This window comes from Lissotriton helveticus, chromosome 10, assembly GCF_964261635.1.
Source record: "Lissotriton helveticus chromosome 10, aLisHel1.1, whole genome shotgun sequence".
Lineage (NCBI taxonomy): Eukaryota > Metazoa > Chordata > Amphibia > Caudata > Salamandridae > Lissotriton > Lissotriton helveticus.
The window spans coordinates 360,344,898-360,370,553 of record NC_136071.1 but is presented as its reverse complement, the minus strand read 5'-3'; the positions used below and the strand labels follow the sequence as shown (position 1 = coordinate 360,370,553).

The following is a 25,656-nucleotide window of genomic DNA, read 5'->3' as shown; positions in this document are numbered from 1 at the left end:
ATTCTAGCATTTCACAGACTACATGCTTTGGATTGGCTACTTCCCAAAAATTAAATGCACCTACTGTCCCTAATCTAGAAGAATATTCCGGTTGGAATAATGTTACAAAGTTTTCCATTCATGAATTGCAGGCCTTATTGCAAAATGCGTCCTTTAACATTTCCAGTTTGGATCCAAAAGGTTGGCTGATGTGGCACAGGAGTTCAGATTCATGCCAACATAGTTTTCTGGGTTTAGCTGATGGGTTTACACATGTCAGACCTGATCCCCGCTTTGATACTGACCATTCTGTCACCACTTATTCTGTAGGAAAATTAAGTCAGAATTGGCTGAAACATTCTACCTTGGCTGCGGTAAAACTGCATCTGTCCAAGCTCACTGATGATGTTGATTTAAACGATTTCATTAAGGGCCCGGCTAATGGTAAATCTAAAAGAATGATATATGCGATATACAATGAAATCTGGAAGAATTCACAAATTGAGGCTGCTACACGCCTCAGAGCTATTGATCAAGCTAATTTAGAAAAAGTACTTGCAGTTGTGGATAACAGTATTAACATGCTTTCTTCCCGCATTTACACGTTAAATAACATTGTGTCCTCTGTTGTTGATATTGTGCAAGATGAGGTGTCTGTATTATACCATGGTCAGAATCAATTGCGTTCTATTATGCAATTTGCATGGACCCTGCAAACGCTTAAGTCTGGGCAGGTGCCTTGGTCTTAAATGAACGTTTCCTCTCTCTTTGCCCCTTTCAATTTGACTGACAAGCAGCGCATGCTTTCGATGCGAGATGCATCTTTTTCTATGTTACACATTGAGAGATTGGAGTCTTTACCGTTCTTTGTGGCAGAAGCCACTGCTGCGACGTGGCTTATCCACCGGTTAATTACATTACCTTTTGCTTTGTATAAATTTACAAGTTGTATGCGAAATATTGCAATAGGTAGATATGAACCGCTGGGAAGTTCATTTCTCCATGAGGCATGGTCTCTTCCATTCACTTATCGTTGCCTGAAAGACAAGAAAGAGGTTTATCTTAAAGGGGAGGAGTGCACAGAAACCCCGGATCATTCATTAATTTGTAGACACATCCAATTGCACGGTTCTTGTAACCAGGACCGGCCAAATTTAGCCTGTATTTTGAAAGGCACTCCAGTTCCCGCAATCATTCCTACTTTCACATTACTGGCAAACGGCAGTTATTTACTTTTGAATAACGAGGACTGTTGTGGGTTAATTAGAGGTGTCGCTTATGTGGTAACCGTATCAGAACGTGTGGTGTGTTGCAAAAACGTTCTGTATCCTCCTACACATGGGAATTCAGATGTTTCCATCTGGCCGCGTATCCCAACCTTGAAAGCAGAGTTCAATGGTATGAGTAGAATAAGAGCCCTTTTGTCTCAAAAAGAGGTGGCCCTGAGTTCGGCTCGAGAAACATTCGTCCTTCACATAGCTAACACGCGCACAGAAGTGCAAGCGCTATTGAATACTGATTTGCCATTGCATTTCAGTGAGCTGGTCCCTCAAATCTTTAATGCTTCCTCCACTTCTGGCCTGGCACATTTTTTTAAATTAGTTAGCAATGGTCTCGTGACTTCCTTTGAGAACATTTTTGGGATCATTCCTGCTTTCTTCCACAGTATCTTTTCAAGCCTGTTTGGAGGCTTTCCTGTTTTGCTGGCGCTGGCTGCAGGCGTTCTGGTGATATTTTGTTTTATTAAAAATGGATGCCCCTCCTGTGTTAGAAGCCGCTCAGCCCCACCTGGCACTGTTTCACAACCGGATGCTTGACTACTATGGCACACTGCCGCTTGCGACTTTAAGCACGGCATTTGGATTATCTTTTCGATTTTCCTATTTCACATGTGTCCAGCCTGTGTTTCGTTGCCTGAGCTGCGATTTCGACTGGGCCCTTGATTTGTGTCTCTGCAAGACGGTATCTCCTGACGTCGATTTTAATCACCTGATGAGTCCCGTAGTTACTCACGAGTTGGTTTGTTCTGGCGAAAGGATTATGGCCTTGGCAGCGATGCATGGACTAATGGGTCAATGGAACGTACTTGCAGCGGCGCAAGACTTCTTGGCACAGAGCTATATTGAGAACCCACCGAGTTGTCCTCTGATGATGCTAGAGGCTCCGGTGCTGGAGAAGCATATCTTTTCTTTCCCACTAATGAATTGGATGGCTGAACTGTTTTCAGATGATGACAGTGATTTCATGCTGGAGGCTGTTGCTGCATATTTTGCGTATTCAGTCCTGTCCTAAGAAACATTCAAAACTTTGGATAATAGCCCCTTCATATTTACAAAATGTTTGCACACCCAGACCTATTGACTTGAGTGATAGTGAATCATGTATTAGCATGGTTGAGATCTTTTAACTTGACCTCTATACAACCTTTTTAACCGGATTTTACAAATTGACCTGACTAGTTACAATTAAACTCTGTTTTCATGATGTGCCCCTATTCTGGTCTTGAAATTCCCGCTACATGGCTACATTCCTTATTTTGTCCGTGCTCGGATCATTGGGGGGGTGTCATATAGATACTGCCTACCTCTATACCGTGTTAAGTTAGCATGAGCTTATTAAAATGTTTAAACGCCATTTTTCCTTTAGCTGCTTTTGCGCACGACACATAATTGTTATTTTAGCTTTCAACCTAGAAGAGCGTTGTGATTTACATGAGAATAATATGTTATTGCTCTGATATCAGCTTTGTTTGGTACAATATGTCTGCACAGTGAGTGCTGAAGCTTCCCAGGATAACTCGACACAGTGTTGTTGTAAGGTCTGATCTTCGCACTTTTCTAGACATAACATGACTGCAGCTGCTGCCAAAATCTGGCTTTACGCGCGTTTTATATTGCTTTGCTGAGGGCACACGTTACACACTTGATGGTGCTTTGCATGCAGAGAGCTGGTGGAAGATGATGTGATCCTCTGCCACTGAGATTTTGAGGTATGGGCCCGCCCTGCTAAAATCCAAAGAGACCTTCATAGATATAATATGCTATGCTAGTTAGGGAGGGTGAGAATTAGGTGTTGCTAACTCCTATTCATTTCAGCATATTAGCATGCTGTCACCTTTCGCATTTTATGGACTATTAACTATGCTGATAACTTTGCTTGTGATAATATGTTTGCTTGTATTATCTAAGATACTGCGTTTGAGAACCCTGCATTAGTAAATAAATATTTCAAATGTGCACGTGTCCTCTTTTACTCCACGTTTTGGTTTGAAATGATTGCATAACGAAAGAGTGTTCATGTGTTCCACGATACCTGAGGTATTCTAAGTTCATGTTCTGGTCTGTCTAAAACATTGGGAGTTTGTTATTTATTTATTTATTTTTTAAACTTGTAAGGCGCAACAGCTACCCGAAAAGGGTTTCCCGGCGCCGAGAACACAGCAACACAGGGGATTTCAGGTTGCTCAAGATATTATTGTTCGAACAACCAGGTCTTGATGTTCTTTCTGAACCTGGCATGATTCTCCTCTTTGCGAATGTAGGGTGGAAGTGCATTCCAAAGGGATGGTCCTAAGTGGGCAAAGGATCTGCCTCCCATTCTTGCCAGTTTGAACCTTGGTACACAGAAGTTGGCAGGCGATTGTGAGCGAAGGTTGCGTTTGGGAATGTAGGGATGGGCAAGGGCCAAAAGATATTTAGGTGCAGTTCCTGCTTTGATTCTGAACATGTAGTTCAGGGCCTTAAATCTAATTCTGTTTTCCACCCTGAGCCAATGAAGCTCGCAGCGGTAGCTCGAGACTCCGGAAGTTTTGGGAATATTGCACAGTAATCTGATAGCTGAGTTTTGAACAAGCTGCAGCCGCTGAACTACAGCTTTGTTGGAGACAAGGTAAGTATGTTTCCGTAGTCAAGCCGCTATGTTATGAGGGCATTGACTACGTTTTTTTGGGTAGAGATGGGCAGCATCCAAAGGATTTTCCTCAGCCATTTGATGATTGTGAGGCATAGGCCGACAACTTTGCTGGCCTGTTGTTTCATGGAGAGGGAACTGTCCATGATAACTCCCAGATTACGTACATGAGCAACTGGGGTGGGGAAATTTCCCATCTGGTTAGGCCAGTGGGAGGGATTCCAAAGATCGTGTTGTTTCCCTAGAAGAAGAATCTCCGTTTTATCTCCATTTAGCTTTAATTGGTTTCTTGTCATCCAGCTGAAAATGTTTTGAAGCCCTAGTTTGAGGAGAGACGGGGATGAGGGACTTGACTCAGATAAGGAGAAGATGATCTGAGAGTCATCGGCGTAGGTCATGAGAGAGAGTCCAGATCTATCCTCTAGATCAGCCAGGGGTCTCAGGTATAGGTTAAAAAACAAGGGACTTAAAATAGATCCCTGGGGTACTCCGTGTGGGGCTTTGAACGTTTTGGAGCATGCCGAGGAAGATGTAATTTGGAACGTCCGTTGTGTTAAGAAGGACCTGATCCATTCGAGTGCCCTACCGCGGATACCATTTCTTTTTAACGCCATAATGAGTTTTTCATGAGATATGGTGTCAAAGGCCACGCTCAAGTCAAGAAGAACGAGCGCGACCGTTTGACCATCGTCAAGTAGTTTCCGGATGTTTTCGGTGACTGCTAGTAGAGTTGTTTCTGTCGAGAAGCCAGCACGGAAGCCCGATTGCGATAGATGAAGGAGAGAATTATTTTCAGCAAAATTGGATAAAACTGAGTGGACGTGTCTCTCTAAAAGTTTAGAAAAGACAGGGAGCAAGGATATAGGTCTGGAATTTGCTAATATTTCCGGATTTGCTGTGTTTTTTTTTAGCAGTGGGGTTATCATGGCGTGCTTCCAGAGGGCCGGCACTGTGGAGAGTTCTAAAGAAGAGTTAAGCGTGTCGACGATAACTTTCAGGGAGAGGTCATCCAGTTGTTTAAGTACTTTAATGGGAATTGGATCTCGAGGGGATCCGGATTTAATGGTCTTAAAGATGGTCTTCAGCGTGTCGGCTGTGATGGGAGGCCAGAATTCCAGGGTATTTTCCATAGTGGGGGCATAGTCCTTGCTCTCTTGTGGGGAGGGATCATTGTTGTTACTATTTATGTCCCTAATTATCTTGTCAATTTTGTCCGTAAAGAAACAGGCCAAGTCATGACATTGTTTATGGGGGAGCAGTGGCTGTGGTTTGCGCGCCCGCAAGTTCCTTGACCTTATTAAACAGAGTTTTGGGTTTATTAGTTGCTTCCATGATGGTGTTTGAAACAAACAAGGCTCGCGCTTTCGTGCAAGCAGTATGATATAAATTCCTGGCGTTATGGTATTTCTCTTTTTTGTCAGAAGCATAGTCTTTCCACCACTGGTGCTCCAGGGCCTTGCATTTTGATTTCTCCGTTTTCAGAGAATCGTTGTACCAAGGGGCTGGATGACGGTGGCTATTTCCCTTGGTGTGAGGGGTAGGTAGGCAGTAGTCAGCGGCGTCACTGAGCCACTGTTGGGCAGCTTCTGCTACATTTTCCATGTTATGACCTTTTTTGGGGGGGTTTTCACGGAGTGCTATATTAAGTTTTGACATATTAAGTAATTTCCAGTTTTTCCTGGAAGTAGCTGGAAAAGCTGGCTGCGCAGAGGTGACGGAATATAGCTAAAGGCTACATTTTATTAGGTGGTGGTCTGACCAGCAAATGGGGGTGGTGGCATGCCATTTTAAATCATTAATATTGGTAATAATAGGGTCAAGCAAATGCCCCGCTTTGTGCGTGGGTCCAGAATTTAGTAAGGTCAGATTTAGAGCCGACAGATCATCAAGCAGGTTCGAGCAAGTGGGGATGGATGGGTCGTCAAGATGCAAGTTGAGATCTCCAATCAGTGAGAAGTTTTTAGAGGCTATATAAAAAGAGGTGATGTGGTTGACTAGATTTGACGCCCATTGGGTAGAGTTTCCGGGGGGCCGGTATATCAGCAGGCCGGTCATCGTAAAATTGGGGTTCAGGGATATTTTAAAAAAGGCAGCTTCACAATCTGGGATGTCAACTGGGTCTAAACTACACTTCAGCTCTCTGTTGAAGATGATTGCAATTCCACCTCCAAGTTGTTCAGTTCTATCTTTCCTAATAATTGCATAGTTGGCGGGGAGGGCGGTAGCAATGTCAGGGCCAGCACTCTCGTGTACCGTCAGGGAGAGAGCACTGGGTTTGTCTTCCAGTAACAGATTAAAGATGTCTAATTTGTGTTTCGGTAGCGAGCGGCAGTTAGTGCTGTAGAACAGGAAGTCCTGCGCTTTAGCATTTCGGTGCTGTTTGTGTTTCCTATGTCTTCACTTAGAAACAGGGTAGGGTTGGGAGATGGTGAGGGTAAGGTTGCAGTTTGGGCAAGAAATAACTCCAGTCTGGTGAAGATCGAGTGTGTTGCACATAGCATTGGAGGTCGGGCGTAGTGCTTTAAGCTGACTAGAGGATCTTACCAGCCTTTTCTGAGTAGTTGAAACATGGCCCTCTGCCCCGTCCTGGCCCGGACGGGCACAGACGGGCTAGTCTTTGGCGTGTCTTCGGCGCGTGGACGGTGCAGACGCTGTGCGCATCCGCTGCGCGTATTAGAGGGCATCAGGTTTATGTGGTGGACGGGCTAGCATTCAGCTCCGCCTCCACAACACTCGCCCAATCAGTGCCAGCACCGGGAGGGAACCCAGAAGAAGGTACCGCCCTGCACCCTCCATAACAAACAAGCCTAGCGCTTGCGGTGGACCGGGGTTGCAGGGGCGACAGAGTGCATTGATAGAATTCTCAATGACCAATTCTCATTGACTCATTGACCAATGAGACACTGTAGCTAGCTCGGTAAGGGGATTTTGGATACTAAGGTGAGTTTTTGGGCCGCCCTAATTCACTGAGGTTCCAAATCTCTCTGCACAGTTCTGTAGGAGAACGGAATTACCGCTACAGTATTAGTGGTGGTATAGGTGATGGTGGCATAGGTATTGGTGGTGGTAGTATGGGTGGTGGTATTGGTTTTGGTACTGGTGATGGCGGTGGCATTTCTGGTATTGGTGTTGGTAGTATTGGTGGTGGTATTGGCAGTGGCGGTATTGGCGATGGTGGTATTGGTGGAGGTTGTGGTATTGGTGGAGGTTGTGGTATTGATGGTGGGTGGTATTGATGGTGGGGGGTAGTGGTGGTGTTGTTGGTAAAACAGGCTGTTGAAAACAACCCGTCAGTTGGCTTTAGTACAGATTACATGTAACACAGATATGCTGTTATCAGCTTCAGCCCATTAGCACAGGAGTATGTGCTACCTGGATTTCACTTGACTTAATTCGCTAATAATTTCTAAATCCATTTTACTTGGGGGGGGGGCATGGGGGGGGGAATTGAAACAGACAAGATAATGCCGGGTTGAAGTGATTTTAACAGGCGCCCCTGTTACGGGGGCGGCCGTGCTGCTTAAAAAAACCACAATTGGTTTCAGCGGAAGCAGCGCATGTCCGGCCTGCAGGAAGAGAAACTCAATAAGGTAAATCGTGTTTACAGACTAAATAACCGGTCCAGTGTAACAACTGAAGTAAAAGAGCCAGTCGTCACGGGAGGGCACACATGAAGACTAGTTTGTACTAAGGAGGTACTAACAAGCCTATTAAGGTACCCGAAGACAGCATTTACGAAAGACAGTGACACAAGCCAATGAAAATTATTGGCGGAGAGTGGGCGAAGCTTTTCTCCTATACTCTACTACAGCAGTCTCGCAGAGTTAGAAGCGCATGCGCGCTGCCACTAGGCTCGACCTAAAAAACGATATGACTCATGGAATCAGACCATATCCTTAAATGCAGGATGAATTGCCACATAACTTTTTTTGTAAGAATATACTGCAATAGTCTTTAATTTCCGGAGAGTCAATTCAAAAGTAAATTATACAGTACAATTCGCCTTTTTTCCAATTATTTCTTCATGGCCATTACTTCATCATAGGGATAGTGATCTCTTCTGTTTCACACTCAGTTTGTAGTGGCTCCGACACACATTTTGGTGAAACACCGAAATACATAGCACCTTCTTCATAGCGCTACGGAACAAACCCAACAATTTAAGATACCAGGGACAGGTGGAATACGGGGGGCCGTCCACGATCTATTTGGAATGTCTATGATATATTACGCAAAATTGTTGTCGGAGGCAAACATACTGCAAATGGAAGTAGCCAAAGGATAACATAGAACTCAAGGGTTCCTCGGTGAGGCTATTCGTGGGGCAAAGTCCTCTAAGTGGAAGTCGAACTAGTAAGACTGGTGGCCCTTTGCCTCTAGGTAGGGACCGTGGTGCCAAAAGGTGCCCACTAGACAGACTTATATAGCTGGAGCTACCAGGACTTCACATGGGATTAAAGTCCTCTATGGGCTGATTTATGATGTAAGTGTATAGAGAAGCCGGTCTCCTCTAGTAATACGCGGGTCAGGGTCCAAACTAAAACGTTACACTCCTTGCATGGCCGTCTTATGATGGGGGTCTAGGATTGGCCAATCTCAACTGTTTCTACTTGGCCTCGCAGGTGGTGGTCATTAATGACTAGATCAGAGGGGGCTGGGGAGACCTGACCTATTGGGCTGAATTGACTGTCCTGGATCCACATAGGGTCTTGGCTGTCCTTTATTGGGACCCGATATCCCGCTTTCCCCCAGAGATTACTAAGGTAGTGTTTTAAGCCTGGCGGGCAGCACTTCACCGTGACCTTACATGCTGGGATTAGAGGTTGACAGAGATGGACCACCCTATGACAGTGAATGTGGCTGCACCACACTGCAACACTGAAGGAACTTTCACAATGAGACAGGATATGAATAACTCTACTAGGTGGTGTATGGTCAGGTAGCCACATACAGACGTTTTAAAAGGTACAGAAGTGGTACCAGTTCTCCCCCACTCATTTGCACAAACATTTACAGTTGAGACATGCCCTTTCTGCAAACAATCCCGCTGACACCGATGTTCCTGACTTTGGTCCCCCTTGTTTTTTAATGCTCCAAATCACTTTTCCAAAATGAAGCTCAAATGGGAGGGCCATATGGGTGAGCTGGGTGATGCAGACTAGATAGATGTTCGGATGGCCCCCAGGGACCTGGCCACATCTACGCGCTTAGCCCAGCATAACTATTTTCACCTCAGTTACATGACTCCGTACGGCTACACTGGGCTGGCAGAATTTAACAACCTACTTGCTTTCGCTGTACAACTCTTGGAGTTAACTTCTTTCATATGGTTTGGTCCTGTGCTGTGTTGGCCCGCTACTGGCGAGAGAGCACAAGCTTTCATTGCATTTGGGAAGTGACCTGGTGCTTACCCCTCGGACTGCCCTCTTGGGGCTGTTAGACGACCTTGGAGGTACCAGTGTGGAGCAAGTTGGGGTGTGGCGTAACGGCCAGAGTTGCTGACCTAGGAACTGGGGAACCAGGTTTGAGTCTCAGCGTTGGCTCATGTGATTCTGGGCACATCACTTATTCTCCCAGTGCCTAACAAAAATGAATGTGTCCTTGTGCAATGTAACTGATGCTAATGTAAACTGCTCCATTACCTTCAGGTCGAGTTTGCACTATATAAAACTGCAATTTGAAAAAGAAAAAAAAATGGGGGTGGCTCTGTTGACACCAAACACCACATAGCTTGGAAGTAGGACTCGGCACATACCCCTACAATGGTTGAATGGTGAGCCGGAGTGGATTGGTGCATCTAGCAAACAAAGGCCTATCTATGAGGCTCGCTGCTGCCCTAGGAAACATGGAAAGATCTGGAGAAAATGACGGGACTATTATGGATTGGACTGGGGAGATGATTGAGACAAATTGTGAAAACGATATGGGTGAGGGTGGATGGGATGGCTACGAGCTGTGGTTGTTATTGTGTGTATATTCTGAAAAGCAAACACATTTTCTTATAAGATAAATGAAATTATGGAACTAAATGATGGCACTGGAAAATTAAGCATCCTAAAAACAAGGAATGGACATTTTTCCAGTACAGGTATCATGTATCTTACGAAGGGATGCTCCTCTCATCTAGAAAAGGTAAGTATAGATGTTTTATCAAATGTAGCAAGTGCATCTTAGAAATGCCTTAAGGCAACACTTGATGAAGACATGAGCTCAGACCTTTTTAAAGTCGTCACATATTAATGGTACAAAACCCTACTTTTCAAGAAAAACTAAATGGAGTGCCTTTTTTTCTATGCAGGAGTTCTTGAGGCTCTTCAGCCAAGGTCAGGTAAATGAAGGTGGTGACCAGTACATGATAGATATAGGATGGAAGATATGTGGATAGTATATCTTGACCACTACATGTTTTTGTGTGGGTTTACCCAGTATTTGAAGGTGATAGTCCCACCCAAAGTGTGTCAAAGTCCAAATCCCAGTGGTAACAGTTCCAAGCTGAAGAGGACCAGGGGGCATATTATCAAGGGGGTTTATCTCTGCTTTTTTGGCTTTAAAAGCCAAGAAAGCGGAGATAAAATTATCTCCCTATTACCTAGCTGTCGCTAAAACACCAGTTAGCGACAGCTAGTAGTTGATAGCGACCATATTGGGCCCCACTTTGCATGTCAGTGATATTTATCACTAATGACATGCAAAGTGGGCGTGCCAAGATGTTAGCGACTGGAAACAGTCGCTAACATCGCTATCTCCTATTACCAACTTTTGGAGATATTCGCGCTAAGCGCGAATATCTCCAAAAACTAACACCTGCCCTGAGCAGTTCTTAGCCATGTTATCCAATGGGAGGTGGATAACATGGCTAAGAGCATTAGCTTGGTAATGCATGAATATCGCTGACTTTTCAACGATATTCATGCATTGCGGCCGTTTTTTATCGCATTTGCGATAAACCTTGATAATAGCAAGGTTTATCTGTGATAATTTCTGACGATGCTTAGCGTTAAAAAATTTGTTGCTAAGCATCGTTAGCGATACATATCGCTTAACGTTGGTAATATGCCCCACATCCTTCACCATAGAAGCCTGGCCCTCACCCTAAGTGGTCCATTACTCCCAGGCAAAGATGGTCATCCAAGGGCAGTGAGCCATGCCATCCAAGAAGTTTAAGCTCACAGTCAAAGGATGGCCCGTGCCATCACAGTGAACACAATATTGTAAGCAACATATTTCTTATTATCATGTTCCTCTGAAAATTCACTGAGTTGGTCTTACACTAAGTTCAACTATTTCATTTGAATGTGGCACAAAGGCATTTTTACTGCAGCTATATTTCATGCAAAATAAAGATGACACATTATAAAGAAGAGGACACAACATTCCCAAAGTGTGGGTAGCCTTTTGAGCATCAAGTACTGAGAAGTAGGATTTAAATCCCTTCTCCAGGTGATAGTAAAACTGGCAAACAGGGCTGTCTAAGTATGACTCACCAGACACTTCTAGATTTACAGATGCAAAGCATGCAGGTGTACAGCTGGTTCACAGGGAAAAAGCACCTATGCTGTTCTTATTTAGATAACTAGAAATCACAAATGCCATATGATCTTTAGAACTCCCCTTCTCCCTGCCCACCGGCCATCATCCACTAATGCAGTTATTCTGAGCCTCTCGAGGTCACCCGGTTTAATTCTAAGGCTTTTTTTACTTGACCTCCTCAACGATTACCTTACATTAACTGTTCCATAAAGACCAACATGCCAAGTAGTAATGGCCAGTTTTCTTTGGTTGGCACCACAGTTTCCAATTGTCCTGGCGCTTCAAAGAAGAAGAGGAATCTGCATTTCCTTTTCAGGAAATGCAAATGTAGAATGGCCTCCCAAACAGCATTCAGCAACTGAACATATTTTGATGTTCTGTCCTACCTCTGGTTCCTCTGTGTAGGGACAAAAATCCTTCATTGTGCGGACAGCTGTGTCCTCCTTCCTTTTACGGATTGATAGTCTGTTTCCAGCAGTTTTCTCAATATCTTTAAGATTACTGAACATGATCCAACCAACACAATACTGAGCCCTGCTGGATTGGGATACCATCAAAGTGCAGCCATTCTTGGTAGGGTGTCTCGTGACCATGTTAGAAATAAGTTGGGACCCCATAACTGAGGCCCTCACCTCCACATGTGAATCTTCATATCCCCAATCAATAACTATGGCCGGAACCAATTTAAAATCAGCAGGTAATAATTCTTACGTAATAAAGTACCCTACTAACCTATCTAAAAATGCTGCCAAAAAATTCAAACACAATCTAATTAGGAAAAGCCCAGACACACTGATCTCTGGCCCCTCCTTTAATAAAAAAAAGGCATTATAGTGAATGATTTGATTTTCTTCACCAGGAAAACCGCTAAATGGCACTGTGTCGTTACAGAGATGCTCATCATAAAAAATATAAGCAATGTCCCACATGGTATTAAACTACTGATAATCCCGTCACCAAGACTAAGAGCAGAACTATATACAAGAACGGTATTGTGCTTATACAAGCAGCCAACAACGAATTAAAAAAGTTTGACAACTTGTTTTCAACCTTAAAAGTGTGTGTAGATAACACAAGGTATCAATAACACTTGACCTGGCAGAGGAGGAGGCAAGATGACGGACACGGCTGTGTCCGAGTGAGGCAGGACACGAGTGCTCTCCATGTCTCCCCCCCCTGTCCGCTGATGCCCGCGAGGAAGCCTGGGGAAGCGTGGTGCCCGGACTGCGAAGCGAGGAGTCCGGAATGCTGAGGTTGTTGCTGTCAACATTCCGACAAAAATGCCAACGCTATTTTCATACCGTTGGACTTTGCTGGTATCGTCCCGGTGGCGGCTCTGTGGTCAGCTTCTGGCTTTCAGAGGAGGAGAAGGAAGCTGCGGCAGCCGGCTTGCAGATTCGGGGCTGTGTCAAAAAAACGGAACGGAACGGCAATCCCGCCAGGATGGGACCCAAGAACGCCAGCACCAACGCGGCTTCTAAGGGGCCAAAGACTCGCGCAGCGGCTGCTGCAAACACATCTTCAACAGTTTCCCCGACTGCCCAAATTCAAATCTACCAGAGTTGTGCACAGAACGGGGCACGGATAGTTATCGAGCAAGGAGCCACGGAAACACCGGATGTCATCGACGAGGCACAGCGGGACATGGTTTTGGCCCCCGGTGTAGTGGACTCGACAGGATCGAAGGTAACAATTGCCAGGATTTAAAAAAAAAAAGAGCTTCTGTTAAAACAAAGTAGGATCAAGCACTGACGCTAATACCTCTGAGTAGCAGCATCTCCTCTGGCATAGTAAATGTAGCATCTAATTCTTTAGAGATTCCTCCCTCACTACAGGGCACTCTCTCCCCTAGTAGTCAATTGAATTTAGTGAGCAAAAGAAGCGGAAATGAGCAGTCTAATATTGCCGACGATTTAGATTCTGCTGCTGTGAATGTTGCTCCTTCCCAAACTATAGTGGAGGGTCTACCTGATAACCAAAATGGCCCGATTTCAAAACTTATACCAGCTGGCCACAATGCCCCTCGTGCTGACCCCTCTTAAGCGACTGCGACTGGTGGCACGATATCCTCAGGAGAGGCGCCTATTGAGGTGGACTCCTGCGATTCAGGGGGGACATTTTACTCCATGCCGGACGTCTCCATTGTCTCTGAGGGTGAAAGCGTGGATCTTGACTGGGCTGAGTATAGAAGCCTAGCCAACTCTGCTCCTCTTGATGAAGAAGAGAACAGCTTGTTATTCTCAGGGGAATAAAATATGGTTCGAAAAGTACAGGAGGTTAATCCTTTGTTTGACGCAATGCCAGGGCGGGTGACAAGCAACGATGGGTCACCCATTTTAGATCCCTCTACAGTACTTCAATCAGGTGGGACAAAGGACAGTAGAGGGGGCCCAGGTGCTAACGCTGGTGAAATTGATAACAACATTACTCTCACTACTATATATCAGGCCATCATGTCGCACCGTGGAGAGACAAAGGCGGAAAGCCTGTGGGTTCAGGGTGCTGTGTGTAAATTACAGAACGCGGTGCGGCGTGTGGCTAAATCTTGTACCGAGTTGTCAGTAAGAATTGGAGAAGCCAAGGGAAGAATCTCCACAGTGGAGGATGACTTTGCTTCTCAAAAGGCTGATGTTTCTGCCCTGCATTCGATCCGTGATGACATAAACTGGAAATTAATTGACATTGAAAACAGGTCAAGAAGGAACAACTTGCGCGCACTGGGCATCCCCGAAGGACTAGAAGGGAAAGATATTCGCCAATTTGTAATTGAATTATGTGTTGAAGCCTTTCCTGAGTTAACTCAGTGGAAATGGGAGCTCGAGCTCCAAAGGGTACATAGATTTCCTTTTCAGTTGAGGGGGGTGCCAGAGGGGCAGAGGCTAAACCTAGGGCAATACTGATCTGCGTCAGCAATTTCCTACTCCGCAAGCACCTATACGAACCAGCGCGGCTGGACCGTAAGCAGAGAGCTAAGGGTTCCGAGTTCTTTGTGCGCCCTGACTACTGTCAGGCCACAGTACAACAAAGGTGGCATTTGCGTCAATTGATTTCGCCATTTCAAGCGAAAGGGGGGCAAGCCTTCTTACTAAACCCCTCCAAGCTTAAGGTTATTTATGAGAAAAAACATTATTCTTTACCTCCGAGATAGCGGCAAAGGATTTTTTGGGGACAATTTAATGGATACTGTGCCATTGTGGTACCAAATTAAAGCTTCCTCTAAGATACATTATCTTATTGTTTAGTCGGGGGGGGAGGCACCCAATCCTTTCTCGCCATAACCAATTGAGACTATCCAGTCCCTTTGCCTCATTTGGGCGGGTTCAGGGGTTGGTGGGGGGGTAGGGGTAGTAGGAGGGAGGGGGGTGTTGGGGGGGTTGCAGGGCAAGAAACGCAAGGAATATAGTGGTGGGGTGGGCACACTTGAAAGTGATTAAGGTATGGTCTAATAAACTTATCTCAGCTACGCTTCTTTTTTTGAGTCTACAGCAGCAGCATGCAATGTATATAATAACATGTTGGGACGGAAACTGTGTGATTTTTCAGTTACGATAAAACAATCTTCATTTAAGGATGGGTAAATTAGCTATTTGCTCATGGAATATATGTGGTTTGAATAACAGAAAAAAAATAGGGATTATGGCTCAGATCCTCAAAACAATGAGGGTAGAAGTGGTGTGTGTTCAGGAAACGCACATTGCTTGGAATAATAGGGTTTGGCTAAAAGATCTGGGCTTGGAACTTGTGTGCTGTACACGGCAAGGATCGACCACAAGAGGGTTTGCTATTTTGAAGAAATATGGATGGGGCGAGTGTAAGCGTGCTAATGCAGATCAATATGACCGTTGGGTGATTATTGAGTTGAGGATGATGGCCTTTTGGTGACTATTTGCTCATTGTATGGTCCCAACTCTGACGATCCTGATATGTTGAACGATATTAGCATCGAATTGGCCTCCTGGCCAGCTCCAGTAATCCTATGCGGTGACTTCAATCTCCACATGGGAGGAAATGCAGACATTCGGAGCAATCAGCGGTAAGATGGTAAAACGAATAAGGTCTTTAAAGCTACCAAAGGTCTTCTCAATGATTTTGGTTTAGTAGATGTCTGGTGGTTGAAAGGACTGGGTGCTCCAGGTAATACATTTTACTCTGCCCCCCCATCAAAAACATGTACGATTGGACTATCTTTTTACTTCTATAGAACTCTTGACTAACGCTAGGATCAACATTCAGCCTAAAATAATCTCAGACCATAATCCGATTATTTTGGAATTAGAAACAGAAACGCTGTACAGATCCCCTAAAAAACCTTGGACATTCGAGCGCCAACTCTTAGTAGACTCTGGTTATCATGAACAAATGTCCAAGTGGATAGCAGAGTTTTTTTAATTTAACTGTGGATCTGCCCCAGTGGGTATGGTATGGGACGTGATTAAGGCTGGCGTTCGGGGAGAGTTCCTTAGTTATTCCATTAGTAAACAACGCAGATTAAGGACAGAACGCGATGATGAGATGAACAAATTGCGGCTTTTGGAAACTACCTTTATGCAGGCAGTCAGTAGCAGTCAGGATTATGATCAAATCTCGACCGATCTGGCTGTTCAGAAAATGAGGGTCTACCAAATCTTTGCTACTAAGTTAGCGGCCCAAATTGCAGTATATCGATCTGATCTTTATGAGGTGGGGGAGAACTCAGGTCGGATACTTGCTAAAAGGCTACGGCAGAAAGAGGTAGCTAGGAAGATTGACTCAATTCAGGATGAGCAGGGGCAGCTCCACACGGAACCTGCGAAAGTGTTGGAGATCTTTACCAAATTTTATAGCCAGCTTTATTTAAATGCAGAAAATTGAGACTGACTCTTTTCTTCAGTGAAAATTCGACCCAAAACACCGTGGAAGTCACTGGTCTGAGAAATAGATCTACTTTTTGCCCACCGGCCAACAAGATCCCGAAAGAATTAGTGACCTTTGAAAAAAGCGTCTTGTCGGCCATCTCAGCTATGGAACAGGAAAGAAAATTTGTCAAATTCAATACCACCAAGAATCAGATGACTGCTCTAAACAATCTAAAAAATGACACTTCTGTTATAATCAAGCAGGCTGACAAAGGCGGGGCAATAGTCGTGTGGGACACGAACGACTACACCGCCGAGGTGATGAAGCAACTAGATGACCCTAGTTGCTATCGAAAAATAGGCAAAGATCCCACTACAGAACTGCAGAATGAACTCTTTGCCTTAATACGAGAAGGCTTTGAGCAAGGGTTTGTTGGCCCCAAAGAACTTGATTATTTACAAATTAAACATCCTAAAACACCCATGTTCTACGTACTTCCCAAAATCCATAAAAGTCAAGACCATCCGCCAGGCAGACCCATCGTGGCAGGATGTGGTTCTTTGCTAGAGCCAACTGCTAAGTACGTAGACTGTTTCCTGAAGGAATTTATGAGCCAAGTGGTATCCTATTTACAGGACACTACAGACTTTATCAACAAATTAGAGACCATTAACTACTGTGAGAACAGGGACTCTCTAGTCACCTTAGATGTAACGTCCCTGTACACGCAGATTCCCCAGGATGAAGCCGTAGCAGTTCTGACCTTCTTCTTGGACTCTAGACCCCGGCCGATGCGAGTACCCACTAAATTCCTGGTGGACCTTGCGTCCTTTGCATTAAAGAAAAATTATTTTTGTTTCAACAGAGAATTCTACTATCAAGTCAAAGGGGTAGCCATGGGCTGCCCCTTTGCACCGGAGCTAGCAGTACTTTTCATGTCTATGTATGAGAACACCTATATACATAACAACAATCCATTCCATCAATATATCGGGACATGGCTTCGATTTATCGATGATGTGTTCATGGTGTGGACAGGAGGCAGTGACAACTTGTCCCGGTTCCACGAATGGCTAAACTCCAGGACCTTAGACATAAAATTCAGTCTCACCCAGTCAACCAGCAAAATTGCGTTCCTGGATGTAGAGGTGTTCCCCAAAGCAGGCAAACTGGCAACCACTTTATTTATCAAACCTACTGACCGGAACAAATCACTAATGTTTGATAGTAACCATCCCAGAAGCCTCAGAGAAAACCTCCCCTACGGGCAGTTTCTGCATGTACGCAGAAATTGCACGTATAAAGAGGATTTCCACCATCATGCTGAGAATTTGATAGCTAAACTATGTGACAGGGGGTACCCCAAAAAACTGGTCAAAAACTGTATGAGGAGAGCGCAGTGGACCCCCAGAGAGACACTTCTTGAACGGAAAAATAAGCCTGAATTGAAACGACAAGTATGTGTCACCACATTTTGTCCCAATGCCAACCAACTTAAACGGGTTATAGGACAAAACTGGCACCTAGTAAAGAACTTAGATTCGAGTCTCAAAGAACTTCCCTCGTTTGCCTTCAAGAAGGAAAATAGCATAGCTAATCATCTAGTTCGAGCAACGATGCCAGCCCAAAGACAACAAACATTACGCCAAATTATGGGAATGCCTCCCGTGACAGGACACCACAAGTGTGGGACCTGCCTCTGTTGTGAGTAAGCATGGGCGGATTTTGCGGATTGGCAATCCGCGAACTTGCGTATTTACGGATTCGCAATCCGCGAAGATCCGCGAACTCTAGCGGATTTGCGGATTTTTCCGTTTTTTGTGTTGGCGCGTGTTCGCGCCGATTTTGGGACAAGTTCGCAATTGCGAACTTACTTTTCGGCTTGCAACGGCCGCGACTATGTTGTTTCTACGTCTGGTTTATCATCACAGGTTCACAGCACCCTCTGTTTCACCACTGCCACCCTCTGGGACACCCATGCCACCCTCTAGTACATCCTCACTGGCACCTATTAGGTTTATTTATCACTGTAGATTATGGTGGTTGAAAAAAGCAAGCACACCTGCCCTTCTTCAACTGCCATCAATTAATTTGTGTTTCATTAATGTGTCAGTAATTTTGAAAGTTCCAGTCTGGCTGGCACCTGCTTCCTTCCTTATCTGTAATTTGCTTTTTGTTGCAGTGAAATTTTTTTTTCACAGGACCTTTATGGTGCTATTCTATGAGCCTGCTGTTTGGGTCATAGCAGGGTCATAGAATAGTTGCAAACTCTGGAGGGGCCCATCAGGAAGCACTACCTTGAATGTTACTAATGTTAAGTTTGAACTTTTGCACCTGCTCATTGCTTTCAGTTTAGCTAAAATCGTTTTTTCTGCAATTTCGCGCGTTTTTTGGGGCGCGAATCCGTGCGAGATCGATTTCGGAAGCCGCGAATACGTGCGAATACAAAATTGTTTTTGTTGCGACGTGTATGTTCGCGTGATCTTGCGCGTGTTCGCGAGGCGCTTCTAGCTATACGTTTGCCAAGTTACCCTATCGGTCGTACACGGGCGCGGCCATCTTGTTGGCGTGACGTAATTCCGTTTCCGCCCGCTATGTGTAATCTCGCAAAGTGTGCTGCTCGCTAGTACAATTTCGCGCGTACTCGCAAGGAAAATCTCGCGCGAACTTACCCACGCGGTCGTGAACGGGCGCGGCCATCTTGTTTCTCATTCATTGCTATGGTTCTGGGCATGCTTTCTCTATCCTCTCTCAATCTCTGCCATCCTTTGCTTGTTTGAAGTTTTTTTGATCTAATTTTACTTATTATCTAACCCTCTATTTTTCTAGCTCTATATTTTTGTGTTTTCTGCAGCTTTTAGTTACTTTTAAACTACTTTTTTAAACTCTTTTCTTTTCTTCTTCACTATTCTATTTCTTCTTTATCATTTAAGTTTATTTCTGCCCAGACCATGGTAAAGGGAGCCGGGAAGCACCCTGAGAAGGGGAAGGGTCCCGCACCCCGTGCCCGGCTCCCGTGCGGGCGTTTAAGGGGGGAGCAAGTGGTCCCGAGGGAGATCTTCAGCGCGGAGGAAGTGGCGGCACTGATCTTCCACGTCCAGCGCCGCCTCCCCAAGACGATCCTGGGAGGCGGCAAGATCGCGACCGGCTATGGCATCCGGGAGCGCCGCCAGCGGTGGGAGAAGGTGTGCCGGGCCATGTACAAGATCTCTGGGGTCCGGCGCACATATAACCAGGCCACCCACCGCTGGACCGATGTCATGGACCGGGAGCGGGACTTGCTGGACGCGCTCGGCGTAGAGGTCCCCGGGCTTGGTGAGTAGTAGTAGTAGTACATTTACTACTCTGTTTTATCCTGCTCTGTTATTTGCAAATCTTTGTTCTTTACCAAGAGCAATAATGCTGCCGATTACATTGAGGTAAATTATATTTCAAAATCTTCTATGCATTTCATTTTCAGGTGCACTGCTCTCCTTCTCAGTAGCCTTGTTTGCTACTATGCTTCTTTGTTTTGTATGTTGTGTTCAGAAGCATTTCATTGGCCTGAGAAATTATGTATGAGTGTACTGTAAAGAAAAGAACTGCGTAATGCTAGACAGTAAGGGTCATATTTTCAATTACCGGCGCATCCCTGCAAAGTAGCAGGGATGCGGCAGTAATTGTGTGCCATGCCACCACCACCCATTGGCCTAAAACGTCACAGAAGCCTTACGCATCTGTGCCGTAAAGGCAGCGCATTGCTGGAGTTGCGTGCCAACGATGGCGCAGCTCCAGCAATGCTCTGGGGTACCCTATCTCCCCAATGCTGCATCAAGCCGTACGTCGGCTTCAAGCGCGCAGGGTTTGAGTCATGCATCATTGTCCTAAAAGTGACTGATTGACATCTTGTAGATTTCCCTCAGCCACTTTTAGGATTCGTTCCTGCGCAGGTACGCCCTCCCTTGCGCCGGAACGCCCCCTGATGGCGCAGGGCTTTACAACGTGATGCATCGCCCATATGTGTTTTTTTTTTAATATATACGCCGCACCAACACCATGGCGAGTCTTTTGTTCTGCCGCTGCGTCAGAAAAGGCACGCAACAATGGAGGAAAATCAGCCGCAACTTCCGCAAGGGACTTATAAATCAGCCCCAACAGACTGAAGTCCAGTCCTTCCTTTAGACAGTCACATGGCTATCAGAAGAAATAGTGGCGGTGGTGGCGGGTGAATTGATAGTTTGAGTATTCACTGATCTGCAAGCAGGATGGACTTTGTCTGTCACGTGTTGCGCACTGCTGCCTGCAGTGCCAGGCCTAGGCAAACCTCTTTAGTAGTCTGTTTTTTGAGTTACATAGGAACTTTCTAAGTCAACGTTCCGCAAATCAGGCAATACGAATAACGTAGTATACCACATGAGATAGATCCCGTGGAATAGTTGTCTATCTATTTGCTATTTTTCCAAAATATGTTGTTATTGTTCTTTTCAAATGTTTGATTTGGTTGAAAAATCTCATCCATGTTTTCTGGTTTTTCTTTCTTTCATGTTGTACATCAGCTCCCCCCAAGGGCAAGAGGACACAGGAGGAGGGTGCTGAGGATGCAGGCCAGGATCGGGCAGGCGAGGGCTCCTTTGCTGGCCCCAGTAAGTTTACATTTTAATAAACAGTACCTATTTTTTCCTAGCGTTCCTCATTCGATTTTTTCTAAATCGTCTTTGATCTTCTTGTAGACTGGATATAAATTCTTATCCTGCCTCGAATATGACTCCCTGTGGTATTACTAGACTATTCTTATTAGTCTGTCTGTGTAGCTAACTAAGATTGGACATTTGGCAATTCCATTGGACTCCCATTATATTCAGCAATACCTCTATGCACTGTCTCCTTACTGACTAGATAGTGTGGCAGAGTCATTCAGCTCCCGAAGTCACCGATTATAGATCCCCAATGATCTCTAGATTATCGTACGCAGGACAAGAGAGTAGTACGGAGTCACAGCACAGTCAAGAAGTGTCAGAGGCACTCATGCTTGCAAAAATTCCAAAACCTTTAGCTCATCCACTCTAGTCTAGAGGAACAAAAACCACAGAGTCTATTTAAGTGTAAAAGCTTTATTAAAAGTAAACACATTTATTAAAATCTACTTTGTCATAAAACTATTTAACTGTAAACGGAAAAGTGGTTAGTGCTGACGATTAATTGGACACATTTCTTGTGGTCGAGCCGAACTCTCACCTAGTTTGAACTTGATCCTGGTCGTGTTCTTAGGACTCAGGAGTCAAGCTTCTGTCTGTTAGGAGAAAAAGTGGTGCGTGTTAAAAATCAAAAGCAAGCATTCATCAGTTGTGCATAAAAGTGCAGCAAGACAACAGCCTTCCCTGGAAAATGGGACATTTTTACTATGGAGTAGACAGTCACAAATTATTACATTGTATTCTGTTTTTTTAACATTTCTCCTAGACCAAATATTATATAGTAGTGAGTGGTGTATTCTAACATTCTTAAATGTACTTTGTAGGTGTAACATCTGGTGACGGGGCCAGCGCGGAGGTGGCTGTGTTGGACTTGGACTCGGAGGCCTCTGGGGAGGAGGCGGCGTTAGAAGAGCTGGTGGCCGTTCCTGTGGGGGATCAAACGGTGGTGGCGGAAACAGGTAAGCTATATATTCCTTACTTATTGAGATTGAAGACTGCATAGTGTGCTTTCTGCACGGGTGTATTACAATTACAAATCAACCAGGTAGTAGCCTCCTCGAAATGTACTTCGACTTAGCTGTGAAGTTTTTGGTGAGAAGAATCCCAATAAGTTCTTAGACGAACGTGATGGATGGGATGAACGAAAAGCGAAAGAAGGGTGTAAGTAAGTGGGACGCGAACTTGTATGATGGCTGGCAAAGAAGAACGATATGTGTTTGCTTGGACCCAGAGGTGGCTGGGAAGGAAAGAATATGGTATGGTGCATGGCTGGGTCAATGATGAAGCAAGGATGGGTGGAAGGACAGCAGCCTGGGTGGGTGAAACAGAAACTGTATGTGTGCGTATACTTTGACTGAATGGATGCCTGGAGCATGGTATTCTCTGACTCTTACATAGCACATGTGTATCTAGAGAGAGTAGATGGTCGCCAGGTGAAGTAAGTGTTACCTTGAAGAGCATGTACCACCGCACCCGCACGTCCGTCCCAGTGCAGGGAAGGCAAGGAAAAGAAATTGTAAATGTGTCCAATACTACCATGAATAGTAGCAGTACTTTGTATTGCGTTTGCATTCACAGCATATATCTGGTTATTACGGTGGACACTCCGTACCTCTCTTAAAAACTTTAGTTTACTTGTAGTACGTCATTCATGTGTGGGTGTATCACTGTTCACTCAATATTAAGCAAAGCACCTAAAGTCATCTCATCTGTCATTAAATACGTCCCATGTGAAGTGATAGATAATCAAATTAGTTAGCTTCTTCAGTTTCCTTTTCTAGTACTCATTTGCACTGTAGGCTGAAAGGTAAATTAATTAAGCAGTAGCCCTTGTAACAGAGTATTCTCAGTGCCACCCGTAATAGAAAAGTAATAGCTTCACCACCTGCATGTACTGGACCGGTACAGTAACGCAAGTCTGTCTCCATCATCATGGTGTGCAACTTTTTTTCTCGGGTGCAACTTCACTGTGCTGTGTCCATGTCATTCTGCCGGCTTGCATAAGATAACGTACCCATTTCCCTAAACAAGAGAGAAGAAGAAGAATAAGACTGGTGTACTGTCATAGTCGACTGTAATGGAAGTCCATAGTGGTCGTAGAATTAGTTCATTAAACTACCACTACTGTTAGAGCAAGGATGCAGAAGTGTGAGGTTACATAGATACTGTCCTCAATAGTTATGTACTGTGCTTTCAATTTGCTACTTGTACTCTGTGACCCAACTTTCGGCTCAATCACTTTGTGTTATTAATAAGGAGCATTGGTTACAGACTATGTCTTTCTTTCTTCATATAGTTGCTCCTTCCAAATCAACAACAAGGAGGGAGCAGGCTAGATTGGCCCGGCAACGGAGGCTGGAGGCCACAGTCGCCGAGTATCGGCGGCTGGTGGCCCTGGAGGAGGAGGAGGACACGCAGTCGAGCGGGGCAACATCTTCGACTGTGACCACTGCATCCTCCTCCGTGACTAAGCCAGCGGGACCGAGCCGGGCTAAGAAAGCCGACCGCCACCGCCAAGCAACCGAAATACCAGCTGCCCCCCACAGGAGCTGCAAGGAACGCCAACGCCGCCTACGAGTCCGCATGTCCAACCTGGAGCAGGAGGTCCTGAGGTATAAGAACTTGGTTAAGGGCCTCCGCTCCGAGCTTGCCACCCTCCGCAAGGAGTATGATGCCCATGCCGCATCATGCACCAGCACCAGCACCCTCCAGTAGTGGAGTGTCCCTTGCCCTTTTTTTATAGACTTTTGGGGGGTGGGATTTGGGAGTTGGGATCGTTTTGGGACGTTTCAGAGACAATCGTTGGGGTTAGGGTGGGTGAGGGAGATTATTTTGTTAGGGCTAAATAAATATATTTTTCAACTTTATCTGACCATACCTGTTTTTTACTGCTTTTCAGCCTGTTGGTTGGGGGGCGGGGGTGTAACAGTAACTTTGTTTTCCTGAACAGTCGTAGGACTTTAGTAGTACAACCGTCAATCTCTTGTCTACTCCGAAATAATACTCCATTATACTACCTCCCACCAAACGCTTATTTTACCTGTAATTTGTGTTAGAAATTAGGGCTAGGCCCAGGGCTGGCTCCAGGTGAAATGGGGATTAACGTTGTCAATCCTGTGCGGGTGACATTTCCTCATTGCGGTGGTACTAGTGGTGTGACACAGTGGCAGTTGCATGCCTATGGAAAAAAAGAAAACGAAACCTTGTTTGTCCTCCTTACTGTAGCATTACAACGGTTACGGTACGATCGAGAAAATAGCAGGTGACAGTACACTAGAACAGTGCCATAATGTAGCCTAACAAATGGTAAAGTATTTGCTTGCAAGTATAACTAGTACTTGCGTTGAATTTATTTGACATTGGCTACTACTACTAGAAGATATAGTACTGAAGCTGAGTAAGTCTAGAAGATATCCTCGTATTCCTTCACCAGCCTGTTGCTGCTATCACCTTATCCTCCCCAGCAAGTGTGTGGAATTATTGATGTCATTTTAGTCAGACATCAAGCAAAACAACACAGCCCGGGGGAAGAGGGTTAGGGTTTGTAAAATGGATGGGAATGGGGGTTTCTTTTTGGGTAGGTTTTGTTGAGAGAAGAAAAAAAAGCAGAGCATGGACAAACAATAATTGAAGATACAGAGTTTACAGACAATCTTTGGTTACAAACTAAAGGTAAGCACATGCAGTCACACTCATAGAATAAAAGACAACAATGGATACTGTATCTGTATTGCGTATGTTGTTGGAGTTGTCCTGTTGAAATTGGTAAGTAAGTTGCATGCAGCAAACAATTCCTCTTATTGGCGGCACTCCTCCATTCCAGCTGACGCTTCGTCCATCAATGTGGTGGTGACCACTGACAGAAGAGACACCCTGTCCACTGCCTGCCTGGCGGATGTTGACTGAAACCCGGCCTGTAATTATTGAACGGAAAACAGGAAGTGCTATTACAATACCACTGATAAATAAATAAAAGGTATGTACGCTGTGTGGTTCAAAAAGTGACACTTTGATTTCCCTAATAGACAGTACAATATTTTTGAAATTGCGTGCTCTGTCTGAGTCACCTTTTTAAGGATCAATAAGTATGGCCAAAATATTATAGCGGATCTTTCCCCTCAAGGTGGGTGTACTACTGTGTTTTAGAACAAAATTTGACCTTCCCAGCAATGCTCCCACCAAGACCCTTACTAAAGCCAGTCGCAAAAATGTAGAAGAACCCAATCATATCTCCAAAAACGATGCCTAGCAGAAAAATGGTTACAAAACGTACTTTGAAAGTAACAGTAGGCCCAAATACAGACCGTGGATTGTATTCAAACCACTTGCCTGCAAGCAAAAGTATCCATAGCCAGCATCGCTCCAACAGTGCTCTACAACAACAGAACCGCGTTGCAATAGAACCCCCCTAAACACATGCAATCCTGCTGCTAGGGCTAACCCTAACGAACCCTAACTTACAAAAAGTGCCAAAACTGGTGTTTCCTTATGGATTTTGTCCAACAAACTTCTAGCCGGTATTAGACCTTCCCAGGAATGCCCCAGGCAAGACCCGCCAACCCACCCGCAAAAAAACACCCGACACAACACCACCAAACAGCGAAAAAGCTAAATCTCATACTTACAATGTCTCTCGGCCTTCGGTCCAAACGCGGCGCTGTGCAGCTAGGTCGTCATCATCATCAATCATCATAACTCCTGTTTTCCACCACGGATTTCCTGAAAAGCA

At 45.0% G+C, this 25,656-nt stretch overlaps 1 pseudogene; it reads left to right on the top strand.

Annotated features, from left to right (window-relative positions):
• Positions 1–671: 671 nt before the first annotated feature.
• Positions 672–1,796, top strand: LOC144784017 (uncharacterized; annotated as a pseudogene).
• Positions 1,797–25,656: the final 23,860 nt, after the last annotated feature.